The sequence below is a fragment of the Wyeomyia smithii genome, chromosome 3 (assembly GCF_029784165.1).
Source record: "Wyeomyia smithii strain HCP4-BCI-WySm-NY-G18 chromosome 3, ASM2978416v1, whole genome shotgun sequence".
Classification (NCBI taxonomy): Eukaryota; Metazoa; Arthropoda; class Insecta; order Diptera; family Culicidae; genus Wyeomyia; species Wyeomyia smithii.
This window is the reverse complement of record NC_073696.1, coordinates 903,133-924,158: the sequence shown is the minus strand read 5'-3', so window position 1 is coordinate 924,158 and position 21,026 is coordinate 903,133. Positions and strand designations below refer to the sequence as shown.

Here is a 21,026-nt window from a genome sequence, read left to right as displayed (position 1 = left end):
CGGGAAGATGGAATGTGGCAAATGTGGTAATATCATTCGCATTAGCGACGATCCGGTTGTTTGCGTTGGTAAATGCAAATCTCAGTTCCACAGAGTTTGCACGCCCCTTACGAAAATAGCAGCGAAAGTCGTTAATGATAATGATAATATTGTGTTTAAATGTGTTTCGTGTTTATCAGCCTGTGATGACGGTGGGAAAGATGATGTTTTGAGTGAGTTGACAAAGATGAGAGATGCCTTATCATCTGTCTCTCAGTCGCTCACAAATAATCAAAACAAAATTGAAACCCAGATAAATGTTGCTGTTTCTAACGCGATCGAGACTATTTTGAAATCTGTCAGCGATTCTCTTCGTGAGAGTCTGGTAAACATTGAGACCAGTGTTGCCAGAAAGCTGGATGATTTCAAAAACCAAATAGTCTTAAATACCGATCGCGATAGAAATAATGGTCCAATGAACAGAAAAAGGAGTCGAAATGAGAGAACGATTCACTCTGATTCGGACTCTAACCCCAGTAAAAAGATGTTACTAGTACGTGATGACGAGGTTTTTTCGGAAAGTTTACCAACATACGCGAATGTTTTAGCGAGTTCGACTGGGAGTATATCAAAAAAATTACAGAAAAAGGAAAACCGTAAGGCTCGGCCGGTCATTGTGATCAAACCGGTCGAGACTTCTCAATCTAGTGAAGATACTAAATGTTTTTTGGGAAAAAAAAACTTTAGATCCAAAAATCCACAAAATCAGGAACTTTAGAAACGGTAAGAATGGCTCGATAATTGCAGAGTGTGCAGTAGGGGATAATGTTGAGGTTGTTAAAAAAGACATTGAAAGCAACCTGGGTGAACGATATAATGCTGTTATTCCCACAATCTCGAAGCCTAAGTTGAAGATTGTGGGAATGAGTGATCGATATTCCTCCGATGAATTCATAGACTTGTTGAAAAGTCAGAATGATAGCATCGGCTTTAAACAAGTAAAGGTTATTGCCGAGTATGAAAATTCACGCCTCAAATATAACAAGTTTAACGTGATAATCGAAGTTGATCTAGACACTTATAACTGCCTAATGAATGCTGGAAAAGTAAGCATTGGGTGGGACAAGTGTTTTGTACGAGAGGCCATAAATGTATTGCGTTGCTTTAAATGTGGCGAATTTGGTCATAAAAGCACAGAGTGTGTTAATCCTGAGACATGCTCTAAATGCAGTGAAAAGCACAAAACATCGGAATGCGCTTCTACTGATTATAAATGCGTAAATTGTTTAAAATATAATAATGAGTTGAAAATGAATTTGGACGCGAAACATCCAGCATCAAGTTCGCAGTGTCCAGTTTTTCGGAGACTGTTTGAAAAAAGAAAAAGCAACATGTTGTCAAGTAAATAGCAGCTGAAGAAAATGCAATGTGAGAGGAAATTAGAAATAGTTTATCTTAATATTGCTGGTTTATCCACGAATTATGTTGCTTTGCGACATCTTGTGGAAAAAAAACGACCAATGTTAGTATTGCTGGCTGAAACTCACATAGTGGAAGCTGATGCATTTGATCAATATAGTATTCCGGGTTAAAAAGTTGCTTTTTGCCTTTCACATTCCAGACATACTGGTGGGGTTGCTATTTACGCCAAGAAATCAGTCAAGTTCAACATTCTATCAAACGAATCTGTCGAAAACAATTGGTTCCTGGGAATATCAGTTCAGAGAGGCATGACGATGGGAAATTTTGGAATAGTCTACCATTCCCCCAGTTCGAGTGACCAGCGTTTTTTGGAAATTTTAGATAACTGGTGGGAAAATTTTGTTGATTTGAATAAATTAAACGTAATTGCTGGTGATTTCAATATTGATTGGCTTGGTGGATCGAACTCGAATCAATTAAAGCAATTAGTCGGTTTTTTCAATCTAAGACAAACAGTTTTTCAATTTACAGGAATTTCCAGACACTCTCGTACCTTGATTGATCATGTGTTCTCGAATTTTGATAATGTTAATTCCTTCACAGAGGCCGATTATAAAATAACAGACCATGAGACAATTTGTATTTCAATTTAAAACGATCAAAACCGAGAGGATAAAGAAAAAATAAAGTGCTGGAATAGTTATTCGAAACAAGCAATGTCTCAGCTTGTTTCAAGAAGTTTGAATTTTCATCCAATAACTGGAGATTTGGACAATAAAGCAGCTGTTCTAACCAAAACGTTGGAAGACTGTACCAAGAATCTAGTTTCTGAAAAATTTGTTGAGTTACAAAATTCGAACAGCTGGTACTCTTTAAATCTTGTGCGTTTAAAACGTAGAAGAGATAAATGTTATAAAAAATTCTGTAGAAGTAATGATAACGATGATTGGAACAGGTACACCGCGGCGCGAAACATGTATTCACGCACCTTGAAAAAGGTTAGATGGGCATATATACAACGGAAGATCGATCAACATCAAAATAACAGCAAAGAGTTATGGAAAACTTTAAAAAAATTAATGAAAAGTAATAATACATTATCACAGTGCATAACTTTTAATGGTATTGAGGAAAACTCCGCGCGAGTTATTGCAAATAAATTTAACAGTTATTTCGTTGAAAGTGTTCAATCGATCAATCAAAGTATTGATGTGGTCAATGAACCTGACGAGATAATACATCCGATCCATAATAACTGTAGATTTGATGGTTTTCATCCTATTACTTTTGCAGAGTTGAAAGATATTTGTTTCTCTTTGAAGAGATCGGCTGGTATCGACAATGTCAACGCAAAAGTAATACAAGATTGCTTTCATGTAATTGGACACGACCTGCTGGACCTTGTTAACGAATCTTTACAAACAGGGCACGTGCCTGAAGTTTGAAAAGAATCTCTTGTGGTTCCTATCCCCAAAATTACTGGGACGGATAAAGCCGAACAGTTCCGCCCCATTAATATACTGCACACATTAGAGGAAATTTTGGAGCTAATTGTTAAAGGCCAGCTAATGCATTATTCAAACAGTAATGATTTGCTGATCCCAGAACAATCAGGTTATCGAGAGGGACACTCTTGTGAGTCTGCATTGAATTTGGTGTTAGCAAAATGGAAAGAGAAAATCGAGGCTAAAAAAACTATTTTTGCGGTGTTTCTGGATCTAAAACGCGCTTTTGAAACAATTTCTAGGCCCTTATTGTTGCAAACATTAAAGCGCTTTGGTATCGTAGGGACAGCATATAAACGGTTTGAAAGCTATTTGTGTGCTAGAACTCAGAAGACTCGTTTTTATGATTCTGAATCAGTTTCCATTGCTAATACACTGGGTGTTCCGCAAGGAAGTGTTTTAGGGCCCATTTTGTTTATAATTTATATTAATGACATGAAGCGAGTTTTACGGTTTTGTGATGTAAATTTATTTGCCGACGACACTGTTCTGTTCATTGCGGCCAAAAATCCAAATGATGTTGAAACACTTTTAAACCAAGACTTACATTATCTGGCGAATTGGTTAAATTTTAAACAACTTAAGCAAAACATTAGCAAAACTAAATATTTGATTATTTCTTCGGCCAACTCCAGACCAGACGTGAATATTGCAATTAATGGTGAGACGATTGATCGCGTGAATGAGTTAAAATATCTTGGAGTAATCATTGATGACAAGTTAACTTTCAAGTCTCACATTGACAACGTCATCAGAAAAATGGCTTAAAAATACGGTATTCTGTGCCGTTTAAAAAATGAATTAACTGTTAGTAGTAAAATTTTGTTGTATAAGTCAATCATTTCACCACATATAGACTTTTGCTCATCCATCTTATTCCTTGCAAATAATACACAAATATTGAGATTACAGCGGTTACAAAATAAAGTAATGCGATTAATATTAAGATGTAATAGATACACTTCCTCGAGTTTCATGCTGGACGCGTTGCAATGGCTTTCTGTGAAGCAACGAGTATATTTTTTGACAATGGTGTTCCTTTATAAAATTTTTAATAATATGCTGCCTCGATATTTGTGTGATCGAATTGATAGGGGAAGTGATTTTCATAGGTACAACACTAGAAACGCGGAAGACGCTAGAACACCACACTTTTTATTTAGTAGATCATAGAACTCTCTGTTGTATAAAGGAATTAACTTTTTCAACTCGATGCCCAGACAAGTGAAACGTGCAGCAACAATGGCGGAGTTTAAAAGGCTTTGTATTTCACACATAAAATCTGTTTTGTAGACAGATTTCAACGAATTTTTTGTTAATTAATAAAGAAGATTGTAATATTTAAGTATATTTTTTTTTTCAAATTTATCTGGTACACTAAGTTATTATGTTCATTGATGATGATGGATTTTTGTTTGAATATAGCTAATAATATTAAATAGTAGAGTTAAAAAAAATGAGTTGACTACACATGTTTGAGCCACGCGCGCGTAGACTGACATAGACAATCTGGATACTGAGTACATCAGGGTTAAACCCCTGAAATTGAAACAAAAGGCATATCGGGTTGATAAGTTGCTTTTTTGGTTTGTAATATTATATATATTTTCATTAAGATTTTTAATGTTTATCCGTTTTCACGATTTAGAACAAAGGGTTGGGAGAAAAAACTGAAAAGGCTTGGGTTTGCATGTGGACTGTATAGTTCGTTATCGATAACTATAGTATCATAGGATCTCTCTCGTAGTTTTGGATCGTTATCCAGAACCAATTCTGATTAGTTAAAGCTCCTAAATGTTAGGTTCGATTCCTAACCAAATCCAGATAATTTTCGGGTTGGAAACGTTTTGGATGAGCCTTGGATCAATGATGTTATTGGAAAATCGTTTTTTTTTTAATTTTCAAATTATTGGTATTCTTTTGAAGGGTTACTATGTCTGTATTAATAACCAGTCCGTTATTTGTTTGCCTACTGGTTACATTGTATGTCTTTAAATAATATCTTTCTTAGATTAATCGACCAGCTCAAACCGATGTAGGGGTATGAGGTGGGACCATCATCACCATCATGTCCCATGGTGTGCTTTGATTTCCCCAGAAAAATAGAGTATAACTGCCTTTAGTGAACCACTTAGTAGTCAAAGTAATAAATTTTCATACATAATGGAAACCTTTCATTGAAATTTGATGACTTTCGGGTTCTTGGTCATATTTGGAGGCCGGAAGTTAAAGTCTAGAGACCGAAACATGATTTTCGATGCCATTTTCAATCCGAGATGGCGACTTCCGGTTTCTGGGAAGCCATTTAAAACTGTGGAAATATTGGTATTTTCGGAGCAAAAATGCCTCTTAAGAACCGGTTATCGGTGTCTGACGATACTTTGAAACTTGGGTTGCCGACTTCTGGTTTCTGGATATCTGCGAAAATTAATAATTGATTTATATACTTGGCAATATGGGTATTTTCGGAATCGTAATGATGTCGTCATACGAAAATCGATCATATAGGGGAGGATTGTACAAAACGCACCAGTTAAGCATTTACGCGATTTACAGCGCTTCAAATCATTTCAAAGCGACATTCAACGTGTAGAATGATTGTAGGATCTATAAGTTGTATGTTTATGACTCAGTTTATTATAAAATACTCGATTTCAAGGTCTTTTTACCATTGCCGCCAAACAAGCCCGTGACCAAAACGCACCACAACAATGGTCAGTATGCTCCAAAGCAGTACGCTAATATGCCACTAGCAGAAATCAGCACGCGAAGGGAGAAGCGCTTGAAGTCTCGAAAGTAAAATCGAAAATAAAGGAACATGCTCTAAGTTGTCAAGAGATCTCCTGCAAGCTCTTCATAGTGCATTCTGCCCCAATTTTAGTTTTGATTGTTTGATGGTAAAAGTTGACGGAAGTTAGAGAAATAATTTGAAATACTCATGGTGTTATTAACTCCAAAAGTGTAAAGGTTAGGGGAACCATAGTTTTTCGTATTATTTACAAGTCAGTAATCATAAAAGCTTAAATAAAATTCATGAATAATTACATGTTGGACAGAGCCACAGCCAATAGCACAGTTTTTTAAGTATCTTAGTCATAATGGCACACTTTTGTATATGAGAACTGTAGAAAAGCTGGGTTTTTATGAGAAAAGCGAAGAATTTCGTCATGAAAAGCCACATGTGTAAGTATTTCGGGGAATTAAAATCATGGGCCATCTTACCCAACCGGTGCGTCTTGTACGGTTCTCCCCTATTACCAAATATTGGTCTTTTTTGAAACGTAGTGACGTCTGTTTGCAGCCGAAAATCGGCTTTCGTGCAAATGTTTCTAGAGAAGTGTTTCGAAACATCCAACCTGCTTCGGAACATCTTCTTGCATAATTTCATAACGGAGAGTCCAATCTAGCGTTTTGGATGAAACATATGTTTGGAAAAGTTCCTGAAGCTCAAATATTACCGAATAAAAATTTGGTAGAGAGCATCGATCAAATTAGATAAGAGCTCCTAAAATCCAGCTATTTATTTAAAGAAAAGTTTTGTATGTATGTTTGTATGTATGCTTCAGCATAACTCTCGAATGAATGATTTTAACCAAACTTGGCATACGTGTTCTTTGTACAGAGGAAGTGGTCATAGAAATATTGGGAAGAGGAAGAAGGAAAGGAGGAGGGGGTCTTAATTGGTCAGCAAATCATGTTTTGCCTTTTTCCTAGAAAGGTATAGCAATCACTGGAAAAACCAAAGGTATAAAAGTGATCCCAATGGCCGAATGTCATATACCACTCGACCCCTTTCGACGAACTGAGCATTTTCTGTATGTATGTATGTATGTGTGTGTGTGTATGTATGTGCAACTTTTTTTTCTCACTCACTTTTCTCAGAGATGGCGGGACCGATTTTCATGAAATTAATTGCAAATGAGAGGTCTAGTTGCGCCATAGGTTGCTATTGAATTTTATTTTAATCGGATTATTAGTTTAGAGGTTATGTATCAAAATGTAATAATCACGAAACATCAATATCTCAGAAACCACACAACCGATTTCAATGAAACTGGTTTCAAATGATCGGGCTGTCTCCAGAATCCTAAACATTCAAATTTCGTTATGGTTGAACATATGGTTCAAAAGTTATGTAAAGAAAAGTTATCCTAAGGTTGTTTAAACTCACTCATTTTTCTCAGAGATAGTTGAACCGATTTTCACAAAATTAGTGTCAAATGAAAGGTCTAGTTGCCCCATAGGATGCTATTGAATTTTATTGCAATCGGATAGTAACTTTGTCCGTTGTTCATAAAAATGTGAAATCACATAATGAAAGTAAACATATTGACTTTCTCCTAACGATCACTGGAAACTTTTTTTCTCATTCACTTTTCTCAGCGATGGCTGAACCGATTTCAATGAAATTAATTGAAAATGAAAGGTCTAGTTGCCCTATAAGATCCTATTGAATTTTATTGTAATCAGATTACTGGTTTAGAAGTTATGTATCAAAATGTAAAAATCACGAAACATCACTATCTCAGAAACTGCACAACCGATTTGAACAAAATTGGTTTCAAATGAACGGGCTACCTAAAAACCCTTAACTTTTGAATTTTGTGGTTCAGAAGTTATGGAAAGAAACGTGTTCTGGATACTATTTAATCTCACTCATGTTTCTCAGAGATGGCTGGACAGATTTGCATAAAATCAGTGTCATATGGAAGGTCTTGTTGCCCCATAAGACCCTAATGATTTGTTTTGCAAACGGATTATTACTTTGCCTGTTATGTTTAAAAATGTGAAATCTAGCTATTGAAAGAAACATATTCCGAAGACTACCTGGACTCACTCACTTTTCAGAGATGGTTGACCCGATTCCCACAGAATTAGTATCAAATGAAAGGTCTAGCTGCCTCATAACACCCTATTGCATTTTGCTGTAATCGGATTGTAACTTCGTCTGTAATGTATCGAAATGTGAAAATCACGGAACTTCATTATCTTAGAAACTACACAACCGATTTGAACAATATTGATATCAGATGAACGGGCTAGTTAATGGTTAACTGATGAATTATGATTGAACACGTGGTTTCAAAGTTTGGCTGCTTTATGCGTTCCCTTTTCATTTGATTATAATCGAACTTAAGCAACCGTTATGTATTAAATTGTTAATAAAACAACGAAAGTCTATTATCTCAAAGATTACATGACTTATTGGAACATAACTTGTGTCATGAACGAGTCATCTCTCAAACTTACAAATGATAAACTTCATAACAATTTGATATGTGGTTCAGAAGTTATGAAAAGTAAAGAAATTAAGAGACTATTCAAAATTATACCTGCTTTGATCAATATATGTGACCTCAACATAATTTAAATATGTTATCGTTCAATTAAACGTTTCTGATATTGCTGATGATTGAATTTAATTCAAATTTCAAATTTTATACTTTAGTTACAACATCAATATTTTAGTACCCAAAGAGTGAATGTTCCTTTATTGGATTGCAGCGTTCTTGTGAATCTCTTTTTACAAATAATAAGTTTAAATGAGAAAAGCTGGGTCTGACCGCTAGGTGGATTAATTTAGGTTTTTTCATGCATTATAGGAACTTTCTGAATGGATGCGATAGTTTTTTAGGCCTTTGGTCATGTCTGGAGACCGGAAATTGATTTCCAGAGACCGGAACATGATCGAAGAGGGAGGGGTCTTAATTTATAAGAAAATCAGGTCTTTTAGTGCCCTATACGAACTTTTTGAAAAGTACGATAACTTTCATGCCCTCGGTCGATCATGGCCAGAAGTTGATGTCTAGGGACCGGAATGCGATGTCTGATGTTTTTCTAAAACAAAGTTGGCGACTTTTGATTCCTTAAAAGCTGTATACAACTGTAGAAAACGTTTACAAACCTCTAAACATTGGTATTTCCGGAACCAGAAAGACCTTTAGAAAGCATAAATAAAAGTCCAACGACATTTTTTGAATTCAATATGGTGACTTCCGGTTCCAGAATTTTATGAAAAACGAATATATGCCCTGCAATATGTATATTTTCGATATCAAGATTACGTCCAGAATCGAAATATTCATGTCCGGCGCAAAGTTTTAAATCGTACATGGCGAATTCAGACTTGGACGTAATATTGAAACGTTGTTTTGAAATCAATTCCGCGAGTTCCGCTGAGTAAAATGGTTAAATAATGTCAATATTTCTAGAAAGAGAACTATGTTCAAAGAGTGACAACGGGCGTCCAACGCTATTTTCAAATACAAGCAGAAAAATATTCAAATACTCCCTAATATTAGGTTCATAGGTCAACAAGCAATTCATAGGTTGACAAGCAATAATTTTAACTATCAGAAGTGAGCTGAGGCTATTGATTATGTAATTTCAGTGTAATTTTATTTTTTTTTAAAGTTAATCAATTCCGTCGAAGGTGCTGATGAGGCAATCCATTTTCCAACGAAATTTTTGAACTCACTCGACCCAGCTTGAATGCCTCCGCATCGATTGTTAATCAACGAAAAAGGTGGTATATATAGGCAAGTTTATAACTAAAATAGAAATATTATTTGAAATGATGGGTTAGAAAAAATATATGAAAATATAGAAAATTATAGAAAAAGCAGCAAATTTTACCACGAGCAAGGCCGAGTACATTCAGCTAGTTATGTATAAACATGAAGTAACATGTTTTCTATCTTAACTGCATGAAAAACAACAAGATAATACCTCTATTTTCTTATAGTGAAAGAAATAAATCATCGCTGCATTTTCCTTTGATGAGCCACCGTTTCTTAATTTGGACCGCAACAATTTCCGCATTTGGGCCAGGTCTACTTGAATAATTTTCTAATCCACTGTGTAACAGGTATTTCAGTTGTGAACAATTGCACCATGCCGCAGATTGCTTCGGATTATATAGAGCCATCCATAGACCATGTGGCCATTTTTTACTCGCTTCGTAGTCAATCCTCCAAATTAATTCTGAATATTTCGTACGAACCTTGAAAGACGAGGATTTTCTAATATGAATCTTGCAGTTGTAGAATGCCGCTGCCGCTGCCGCTCTTTCGGAATGGGGAGTCCATGACAATGCAGCTGGTTTTCCTTTTCGTGGCTTTCCTGACCACTTCCTGCTCGCACGGTGGATCGTGGAAGCTTCTCTTATCGAAACACCATTTTTTATTGCTTGGAGACACTCAGTAGCAGCTGCTTCAGTATATTTTTCACCAATTTTTGGCGTTTTTCGGATTTTAGCTGCAATTCGTTACAATTACACGATCATAACACATCTATGGTAACTATGATTCGCTGTGTTACTTCGATGTAAATAAAAGTCTATTTAGGTACTCAGCGAGACAGCGCGCTGATCGCTCTTGTTCGAAATGCAGCATGTCGAAATAAGGAAAACAGTACTTTTTTACCATTGATTGGACCACTAATTTTTTTCAATTTTTAAGTGTTTTTCCTAGACACTCTAATTCTACCCGTTCATCAAAAATCTGGTAATTTTCGCTCGGAAAGTGTGATGTCAGTACAGTTTTTGGTAAAGCCATTTCTTATCAAAACGTTAACGAACCATGGCAAATCAGGCAGCTGTTATTAAAAGATATTTTTACAGCTTTAATTAGGAATATTAAAGTAAACGTCTGTTGCAACATTTCTGGTGAACAACATTATTGACATTGTCAGAGAACCTACCAGAATAGGTAGGGTAAATTAATCTTAAGTGGACCCTTTTATTTTATTAACCTATAGTAGACCACCCGTCAGATTAATTCAATTTCTCTTAACATTAAATCGAAATTTCTCGTGATTCTGACCCATTTTGACTGGATAAGATGTTTTCCGATAAAAGTTTTCAGAAAATCTCTCGAACTTTGACATAACTTGAATTAAACTGACAGTTGGTCCACAGTAGGAGAGGGGTCCAGTATAGGTTAGTTTACCCTATATTTATCATGTGTCATTTGGTAGAAGGTGTTCAGGTGTTCCACTAAAGGAAGTGGTCTATATTGAGCAAATCTATCCTACTTATTCAGAGGCTCATGCGTTCCGGTTGATCCTGGCTGGGCTACTACACTTGATCATCAACATGAAATTCGATCCCCGCATTCTATGAAACGACTCGCAAACTATGGTTGGTTTTGTTCCGATCAACACAAGTTCAAGCAATTTGTCACACTCTGAATCGGTGAAATATTGGATCTAACAAGACCATCTCTCCATCTCTCGGAAGCTGCGATTGTTGGTGCATCCGTCTTAACTCTATCGGTCAAGGTGACGTTGAACGTTCTCAGCGATAACATGCGTACGGAAACCATAACTCTCAACCATTTTCTACGAGGAACCGTCCGGGACGCCGACGTTCTACTCGTAGGTCGCAATATCTAGCAGACCGTATGTGGGAGCGGTGGTCTAAGGAATACTTGCACATAATAGAAAACCTGAAACGAAATAAAAAGAGCGATATAAAAAACGGACGTTGGTAATTTCAAAAGAATTGAGATATTAGTTTTAAAGAATATGTTCCCAAAACTCGCAAAAGCTGCGGGATTTTGGAAAACAAATACTTCATGAGTATTTTTTTATTTATTTATTTATTTTTTCGCAACAGTTGTCGCTGCAGAAAACACTGCTTTTCTCGTATCTTTTTAAACGGGTTTCAGACATAAAACACAGTAAATACAGTTGAATGCGATAGCATTTACTGCATCAGTGATGATTCAGTTGAAGTGAAAACAGTCAGTTTTCAAACAGCTTCCGCTGCTGGCCGTGCAGAGTGCGTGCCAAATCGCAACCAGCGGAGCCAGCGCTGCTCGGATAGTTGAAGTGTTTGAACAGTTTGCTAATTAAAAGTGAAGTCTACTTGTTTGTTTGGTGTGTCGGCGTGATGGGAACTGGGCGATATACTGTGATTTCATTCACTGTATCCTGTTGGTGCAATCGCTGCCGAAACCGACATCTGCACGCGTCTACTAAATGAGATTTAGCTTAAATCCGTATTTTCTAATTTTGTTTTCAGTGTACTCTAGTTTTGGTCGGTGACTTTTTTGATTTTTTTTTTGCTATCGCATTAGCCATAAACGTTTCCACATCATCCATGCTAATTAGAATCAGATAGACTGCTCACTGTCAATGCTTACTGCATGAAAGAACAACAAAAATTAGTTACATTTCAAAACATCTTCACTAGTGCGAAGTTGGTAAAGAAAAATAACTACCAATTCGAATGACATCGAACGGTAGTGGTGAAGAACTTGTCAAAGCAGAAGCATTCGGTTTGTGTTAAATAAACGACACCACCAACGAATCATTCATCAAGGCCTTACTACTCCTCGAAACTGGCAATTGCTTTGATCCTAGCATCTAAACATCGTCTACAGTTTGCGACGATGTGCCACACGTGACAATTTCACACAGCGTCTCTTCCGAACGAACGGAAACCAAACTCCTGAAAGCGAGAAGCTTGTTGTGTGCTAACGTTCAGCCCGACAGTTTCCTGACGGCAGTCTCCAGTCTGATATTGAAACCCCTCAGTTGGCTCTAACATTTTAATTCGTACAAATTGTGTGCTGCTATCTGCCGTCACCGTCAACAATCAGCAGCGGCGTGACAGGAAGCTAGGAGACGACGAAAAAACAAAGTGAGCGATGAATCTAGTAGCCATCAGGCTCGGGAGTCGGAATCACTTTTGCCCGCTTCCAACCTATTTGATAATTTACAGTCACTTTCCAGCAACTGAATTGCATTTCCATTCGTGTTTCCGGTGCCATTAGTTTTGCGTTTTAATTTCCAAAGAAAGAACCTTGAAATTTTGTTGCTGATGGAGACGCATGGTGCGGCAATGCCATGGCAGCGCTGAAAATAGAAGCCACTTTACGCCATCGGAAACGAAGTTTCCCATCACACTAATGGAACTGTCATCGTAATATTTGGCACCAGTGAAGTGAGATAATCACCGAAAATGAAGGAAACTTTGTGCCAAATTATGAATCGTTTTCAGTTTCCATTACATAAGTGTTTCGAGCTGCTGCGTCATGGACACATTCTTTCCGAACTATCTAGCATTAAACATTACGTTAAAGTTGAAATATTTGTGCACTTCTTACTATTAGTCAGTATATCGACAAATATATGCTGGAACCACCCAGATTGCAATGAGCCCCATATACAAAAAACATAAATCTCAACTTATCCAAGTTACCGCTTATGCACTGTAGAAGAAAGTTTACAACAAAAGAGGCAAAGGCAGTTTCAGTTGGACAAAACCATACAAAAGTTAACGTCGCAAACGCATTCCCAGTGTGAAACAAAGTAGACCGGTAGTTTTTTTTTTCTCTCTCGAAGCAGGGTGGACATATTTCAATTCAGCGCACGACATAAACTATTTGTTTCAGTTTCTTCCGGTTGCTATCCAACTTTTCTTCATCTCCTAGACACACACACAATAGAAGAGTGGACTGCATTATTCTTATCTTTCACGTTTAGCTTAGCTAGAAGCGTATGCTTTGAATGAAGAAAAGTTACTCATATGCAGTGTGCACATTTACGACCCCTCGTCGAGGCAAAAGCAATCCAACAGCAGTATCACCGACCGACTGGTTGCTAGCGAGCAACCTTTGAGTGGCTTTTACATCGCAGCAAGCGTGCACTTTATACAGCATTGTGGGAACTGTCTCTTACTAATTGCATCGATTCGGGGGGCAAGCAGATGGCAGGGACATTGGTAAAAGTCTTTTGATGTTTTAGATACAGTTATAGGAAAAACTACATTCTACAGTCTTGATAAATAATTGGCAATGCTTTACACAGGATTTTTTTATTACGTATTTCACTGGTACTGGACTGTAAAAATATCAGAAACACCATCTGAATGGCTAGACGAATAAAAAAAATTCCGAGTATATGTGATATTTGAAAATGCTGAAACAGATTTAAGGACAAAATATATCAAGAAGGGTAAATAAATCATTGACACACTATTTCAAAGCCCGAATTCGATATGAAATTTCTAAAACAGACTCCCATGGTAAAAAAGATGGAGTAGAAAATCACTAAACATTGACATGAACTGCATCACAGAAACAAAACTCAAGCTTTGATCAAATGGAATTGTTTGTTTTTTTTTCACGATATAGATAACACTAACAATAATACACTGCAAATTGCTTTTGTGATACCGGTAACCCATAAGCATTTCATAAGCGACGAACCTGTTCGAAGAGTTCGTAAAGTAGAAAAGGGTTAGACTTAGCCATCCGGCAGCTAATCTGTTTTCTACTACCATTCTTTGTATTGCAGTTGAACATACTTGGGAGCTGCATAACCTCTGGCCTAATGTTTACTACATATCTTTCTTCAGCATCCGGTCTTCCAATTCGTAATCACTAGCCAACATTACTAAACACAATATTATACCCATTCAGGGTTAGGAATCGAACCAAGCTTTACAAAACTAAATTGAATTTCCACTCTACTGCTTTGCTGGTTTTACAACCCTGGCTGGAAGAAACCTATAAAAAGATCAGAAATATGTCGGATCAAAGAGCTCTGCGCGGAAATGAGCGTACACAGGAAGGCACAGCTGTGACAAAGCAGGCGGCTGACGTTTCATTCTGTTTCCTGTACCATTGTACAGCACATACAGAGTCTGCTGGGATGCAGAGGATCGGATGTTCGGTTCAGTCGTTCAGTGTAAACGACTGATGCATTCTGCAGTAGTAGGTACGTATTCTTTTGCTCGTCCTTCTGGGGTGTGTTGTGAATGTTGTTGCTCTCTGTGTGTGGCACAGAATCAAAAAGCCGGAATGTCAATTGGGAAGGTGCCAACCGCAAATGAAACAGCCGATTTAGCTATGCTTCCCACGGAAAAGCAGCGTTGTCAGGCCAGCCGATCCGTAGCAGCAGCAATACTTCGTATAGAAAACATGTGAATGAATGATAAAAATGTCAGAACAGAGACTGCGAAAGTTGGTCGATTAATTTCCAACTGTCCCAGTACGCTCTGCATGGTTCTGCAGAATCAGCGAAAACGATGCACCATAAATGAATCCCAGCAATCATCAGCGAACCATTTTTGATGCACTCACACCCACACACACACACACACACATGAGACAAATCAATCCTTCTATTGTTCTCGTTGACCAACTGCTCGGAAGAAAACATGGCATAATGGCGGATTTTCAGGAAAATGCTTGTCCGCATTTTTGATAATGCAAAAAAAAAAATCGCGCATGGTTCCGGTATGATAGCAATTTCGCTGTCACAATGTGGGTCGATTCCATTTTTTTCAGATTTTGTTCGTAATGTAAATACTACACATGCTCATGCAATGTGGAGAGTATAGCCTTCGGGATTGTCCATCAGTGTATGTGTTTTTTTACGCTCAGTTCTCTAACCTTTTTTTTCTGTTTGCTTTTCACACAACCGATTGTTAACGCCATAGTAGGCTATCCACCGTGTTGCTGTCTTTCACACTATTGTTTCCTCCCCCGAAGGGAAAACTAGAGGGTTGCTTGGATGATGATGAACTCTCCAACGTCTTCCGGCCGGGAGGAAGAGAAGCACTGACAACGACGCCGTTTGCTGATGATGACAAGTGCCGGAAAATTGTGTCAATATGGTGCTGCCACGCGTTACGAGGTTCTTTTCATATTTCGCTCGTTCGGTTTGTTGTTTGTTTGTTCGGCATGAGAGGCGAATTTGTTTAGTGACTTCTTTAGTTTAGAAAATTGCGGATCTAGCCTTGAAAGATCACAGAAAAATGGAGCCTTCCATAAATTTCTATAATGCAATTGATTCGGAAAATTTTGAATAGGATGACTTTACCGATTGTTCATTGGGGTTTGGCACATCCCCAATTGGCGTATCTGGTTCGGTTTGAATCAGACAACAAAATTGTTTATAGAAGAAACAAAAAAATCGTTTATAGAAGAAACAGAGAAACCAACCTTTGACGTTGCTTCCTGTCCTTTGACTAAGAAGACACAGACCTAGGCCTATGTTAGGGTGTTGTATCATGATCGGACCATTTTTTTATATGCGAGATTTCTCAACTTTTGAGCAAAAACCTGTATCAAATATGTAGCAGCATCAAAAAATAACTTCTTCTGATGATGTTAAAAAGGTTTCATCCAGATTGCTTAAGTATTACTACGATTAAAAATGCTTTGAAAAATGAACTATTTTCGAGCACAAAATGCCCTTACAATTGTTTTCAATGCTTGTTTTCAAGCAGTGATTTAAGTATCAAATATTTAAAGATTGCAGTATATTATCCAGTTTTATGTTTCTGCAACATCTAAATTCGATGTAGGAACACTTTTTATATGAAATATTTGCTTTAAAGTTGAAATTATTAGTGAAACGCAAAGGCCTGTTTTGTATCACGATCGGACCAGCCTACTTCTGAGACATCACCGTTTTACTTTGCTTATGCTTATGATTTACACTCAATTAAGGATTTTACGTTTAATTCATTGGAACAGAATGTAAATGATGAAGCTTCTTTTCTATACAATGACACCTCACAAAAACGTAAGGTTCGCAAATTAACGTAAAACCGTTTAAAACCTCACTACAAACCCCAAGCAGCAAAATTTGTTTCGATTATGAACTTTGTGCATCAAAGCAACAAATTCTTATGCGAAACTAAGTTGCAGCTACATCTCAGTTTCTTATAGGGTAGAAGCACCGGTTTTGGCCATAGCATCAGTTTTGGCCATGATAAAATAAAATTGATAATTATGAAGGAGTATCTTGAATTACTCCTATTTCAAAGTCTCTTTTTGAAACTGCTGATGTCATTCGACAAATACATTACTTACTGTAGCAAACAAATATGCGTATTTTATTTTTAATAAAGGAACTAATTATACTTTACTGTACAGTCTACCGTTAAGGTAATTTGCAGGCTATTTTTGATAGAGCATAATTTTGTTTAAGTTTGTACATTTCTATAGCAAATTTTGTTACCAGCATCAGGCACAACTTATTACAGCACATGGATAAAAAAAAGTCATTATGGTACAATTATTCTCTGCAATAACAAAAATAACAGAAGCTTCCAAAAACGATCAATGATTCATTCTTAGCCACATATCAAAGCATCCTGATATCCTGATATTGGCCATATGTAAACAAACCCATGGTAACATATTAATATTGATGCAAAACATGAAAAGTACGAAGTTTTTCTGGCTGTCATAAGATATCGCATGATATTCGTGAAAACACAAAACTGGTTTTAGATAAGAAAATTGTGCTACTACAGCACCGCTATTTGATATAATATATTCGTTCTCTATTTGTTCAGATTATTTACAAAATTGTAACTTCGGTTGTATCTGTCGAAAGTAACGCTTCGAACTTTTAACTATAGTTGGTAAATAATACGAATAAGTTTCTATGTGAAGAAAGCAAAGAGTGGAGCTTATTAATAAAGATAAATGACAGAAGACAAATTAACGTAGATCAATGATGTGATGTCAGTGTTATTAAATATCCTACTCAATTTAAATATAATTCTAGCTCGATGTACTTTGCACTGCTAGCTATGTGTGAATATAATATTATTATTTAGTTTGAATAGATATACTGGCCTTTTACTTAGTTAAATAACGAGGATTTCCTGCTGATAAAATATATCTACATGGTAAAGTCAAATTATAAAATAAATTTGTGTGAATTAAGCTTTTTCGCGAATTGGCCAAAATAGGAGCCCCGAGTGGCCAATTAAGAACTGCTCTGGCCAAAATAAGAGCCTAGAGATGTTTTTCGGTTGGAAAATATATAAACAAAATAAGTTTTACTATTTAAACTCAATGTTAGTGAAAAATTCAGGCGAGTTCATCCGATTCCCACGTTGAACTGATTCAATTACATATTTTTCGAAAGAAGCAAGCCAAATATCTTCCATTAATAACATGCTATGGCCAAAACCGGTGCTTCTACCCTACAATGACAAAAAAAGCGCAGGGGGCGGAGCTAATTGCAACATTTTCGTTGTTTCATCACAAGTTTCAAGAATGAAACAGCAATGTGTATGAACTTATGCGTGGAATTTGATAACAACATGGTAAATGCTGCATGGTCAAATTTCAGCAAAGAGGATGTATCGTGGCAGCAACTAGGGTGAAATAGCAACTACATGGCGTTGTAATAAGATTGTAAAATGGCAAATGGTCAGAATGGAAAAAGATTGTCTGTATAGCGATTTATCTTTGATTATTTCCAAAAATTGCCATTTTACAATTCGAACTGGTGTCTGAGGTCAATTTTTGGCTCCTTGCATCATTCTGGATTCGGTATACTCATATTGGGTGGTATTTGGTCACTTCAGGCTATTTTCAGAAACCGGAAGTCGCCTTCTTGGATTTTAAAATGGCATTAGGAGACAATTTTTGGCCTCTGAGCGTCAATCTGGTTGAAGAAACACTCATATTGGGTGGTATTTGGTCATTTTCGGCTGTTTTCCAGACACCGGAAGTCGCCATCTTACAATTCAAAATGTTGTCTGAGGTCGATTTTTGGCTTCAGTGCGTCATAACAATTGATCATTTGCCGCTGTTTTTCAGAAACCGGAAGTCGCCATTTTAGGTTTTTAAATGGTATTTGGAGACATGCCAGAAGAAGGAAGGGTGTCGAAACATTATGGACATGTTTGTTACACCTAAAAACATTCACTTGCCAAATTTGGTTATATTTTTTGATTGGGACCCCTCCCTTATAGAAGAGGAAGGGGTGTCAAACCTTTATGGATATATTTGTTACCCCTAAAAACATTCACCTGCTAAACTTGGTTCCATTTAGTTGGTTAATTCTCGAGATAAGCAGAAATTTGTGTTTCATTTGTATGGAACCCCTCCCTCACAGAAGAGAGAGAGACATATTTGTTATCTCTAAAAACATGCTCATACCAAATTTGGTTGTATTTGGTTGATTGATTCTCGAGCTGTGCGAAATTCGTGTTTCATTTGTATGGGACCCCTCCCTTGTAGAAGAAGTAGGGGTGTCAAACCATTATGGATATATTTGTTACCCCTAAAAACATCCACCTACCAAATTTGGTTCTATTTACTTGGTTAGTTCTCGAGATGAGCAGAAATTTGTGTTTCATTTGTATGGGACCCCTCCCTTCCAGGGGAGGGAAGGGTTTCAAATCAACATGGACATATTTGCTACTCTCAAAACCATCCACATGCCAAATTTGGTTCCATTTGCTTGGTTAGTTTTCGAGATGCGCAGAAATTTGTGTTTCATTTGTATGGGACCCCTCCCTTGCAGAAGAGGGAGGGGTCTCGAACTATCTTAGTCACCTTTCCCGGCCCCTAAAACCCTTATATACAAAATTTCACGTCGATCGGTTCGGTAGTTTCCAAGCCTATATGAATCAGACAGACAGACAGACAGACAGAGCTGCATTTTTATATGTTTACTTCATCTGTACTAAATAACTGGTTTTACGACTAATAATTTTAACAAATTGCGTTTCTATAAACTGGCCTCACAATTCTCACTCAATTTTTTGTTTTATTATTATTTTTCTAACTCTTCTCTACAATTTGCGGTCAACTGCACATTCCGGCTACCCAATTTATTAGACCGATATCACCCCTCGTGGTTAGCCCAGCGACAGTTGCTCAGTGTAAGTTGTCTGGAATTTCGATTTCCAAAAGTCCAACTCACCGCCATTAGACATTCATCCATTTAAGGTTTCTATTCGTGAAAAGCCGTACACAATCTCCGTTAAAACAATCGCACACAAGCTCAAACCTGCAAAACGTTGAATTGAAGTAATATTAAAGTACCATTTTTTTATTAGCAACTTTTCTGCCTTCAGTATCAAGAAAATAGGAATGTGCCTGCAAATTCTAATACTATAAACAATATACTTTTACAGAGTGCACTGAAAAAAAGTTCACCGAGCTCGTAGAAGAGTAGAAAACGCGTAGGCTGTCAAAGCATCACCGCCGTTCAACGCCTGCCAAGCATCGATCCAACGCCCACACCCATCAGCACCGCACCAACAAGGCGGGAAAACAATGATAAATTATTGTAGCTTATTTCGCAGGCAGCAACGCATCGCAGCAATCCGTGTGCAATGTAACGCTACCATCGCTTCTTTGTAATGTGATAAACCTTACAGAGCCGACTAGACACTCGTCATTATGGTAAATGTCACGCAGAAACGAGAAGTTCTCTTTTTTTTGTAACAATGCAGGTAAGCAAAAATCGTTAGCATTCAATCAGGGTTTTGTTTTTTCTTCTCCCATTCAGAGTTATTCAATCATTCAAATTTTGAATTGAATTTATTCAGGTTAATTGATATTTTTTATTATTTTTAGTAATTCGCTATTGAACCGTGAGTAAGCTGTTGCACAAACTCCGAAACGAATCGGAAGTCCCGTCGTCGAATGTGCCTGGCTGGCGGGTGGACGCAAAACAAACAGAAATGAACCAATCGTTCAAACCGCCCCACCACGATGCACTCTGGTGGCCAGTTGCGGAACAAAAACCGATTCTCGTTTGAATATATTGTGCTTGGCCTGCATGTATAACACGCAAATAAAGTGCGCCAGGAGTGCGAATAAAAAACTTTTTTTATCATTTGTTTATTTTATTACCGCTCTATTCCGCTTTCCGAGGGTAATAAAACTACAATCGCATGCAAATTCAAAAATTGCATTCTGCGTGGCATAGACTACAATTTAATTGGTTAATTGTTTGCCATGCATATCTGATGCCATTTAATTACAACCAAACCCGCCAAATTTATAAAGCTCCATCTGCTAACGAACTTTAAAAGATTGGTTCGGTTTTATTGTTCCCAGCAGCGCTCGTTCATTCATGTCACGATGTGAAACCGTTTTCACTGGACCATTTCAATTTAGGTCAATCAAACAACAGAAACCAGGCACATCCTTTCACCGTCCACACAAGCGTCGGTTGGTCACCACGCCATCACCATCATCATCGAACAATGACGGTAGCTTTTCCAAGCGGTAAATGCATCAAAAGCTCTCATTTCCATGCAATTTTTTTCTGACTACTGAACGCCAATTTTATTTCACTCGTTTCGTTCTTCCGGAATGTTGTTTCCTTTTTGCTGCACTC

At 37.2% G+C, this 21,026-nt stretch overlaps 1 long non-coding RNA gene across 1 annotated transcript in view; it reads left to right on the top strand.

Annotated features, from left to right (window-relative positions):
* The window catches only part of LOC129729671 (uncharacterized), a 64,357-nt gene extending 43,888 nt beyond the window's left edge, over positions 1–20,469 (top strand). The window contains exons 3-4 of the long non-coding RNA XR_008728717.1: positions 19,813–20,133; positions 20,258–20,469. This is a non-coding gene — a long non-coding RNA (uncharacterized LOC129729671). The remainder of the gene's footprint in view (positions 1–19,812; positions 20,134–20,257) is intronic.
* Positions 20,470–21,026: the final 557 nt, after the last annotated feature.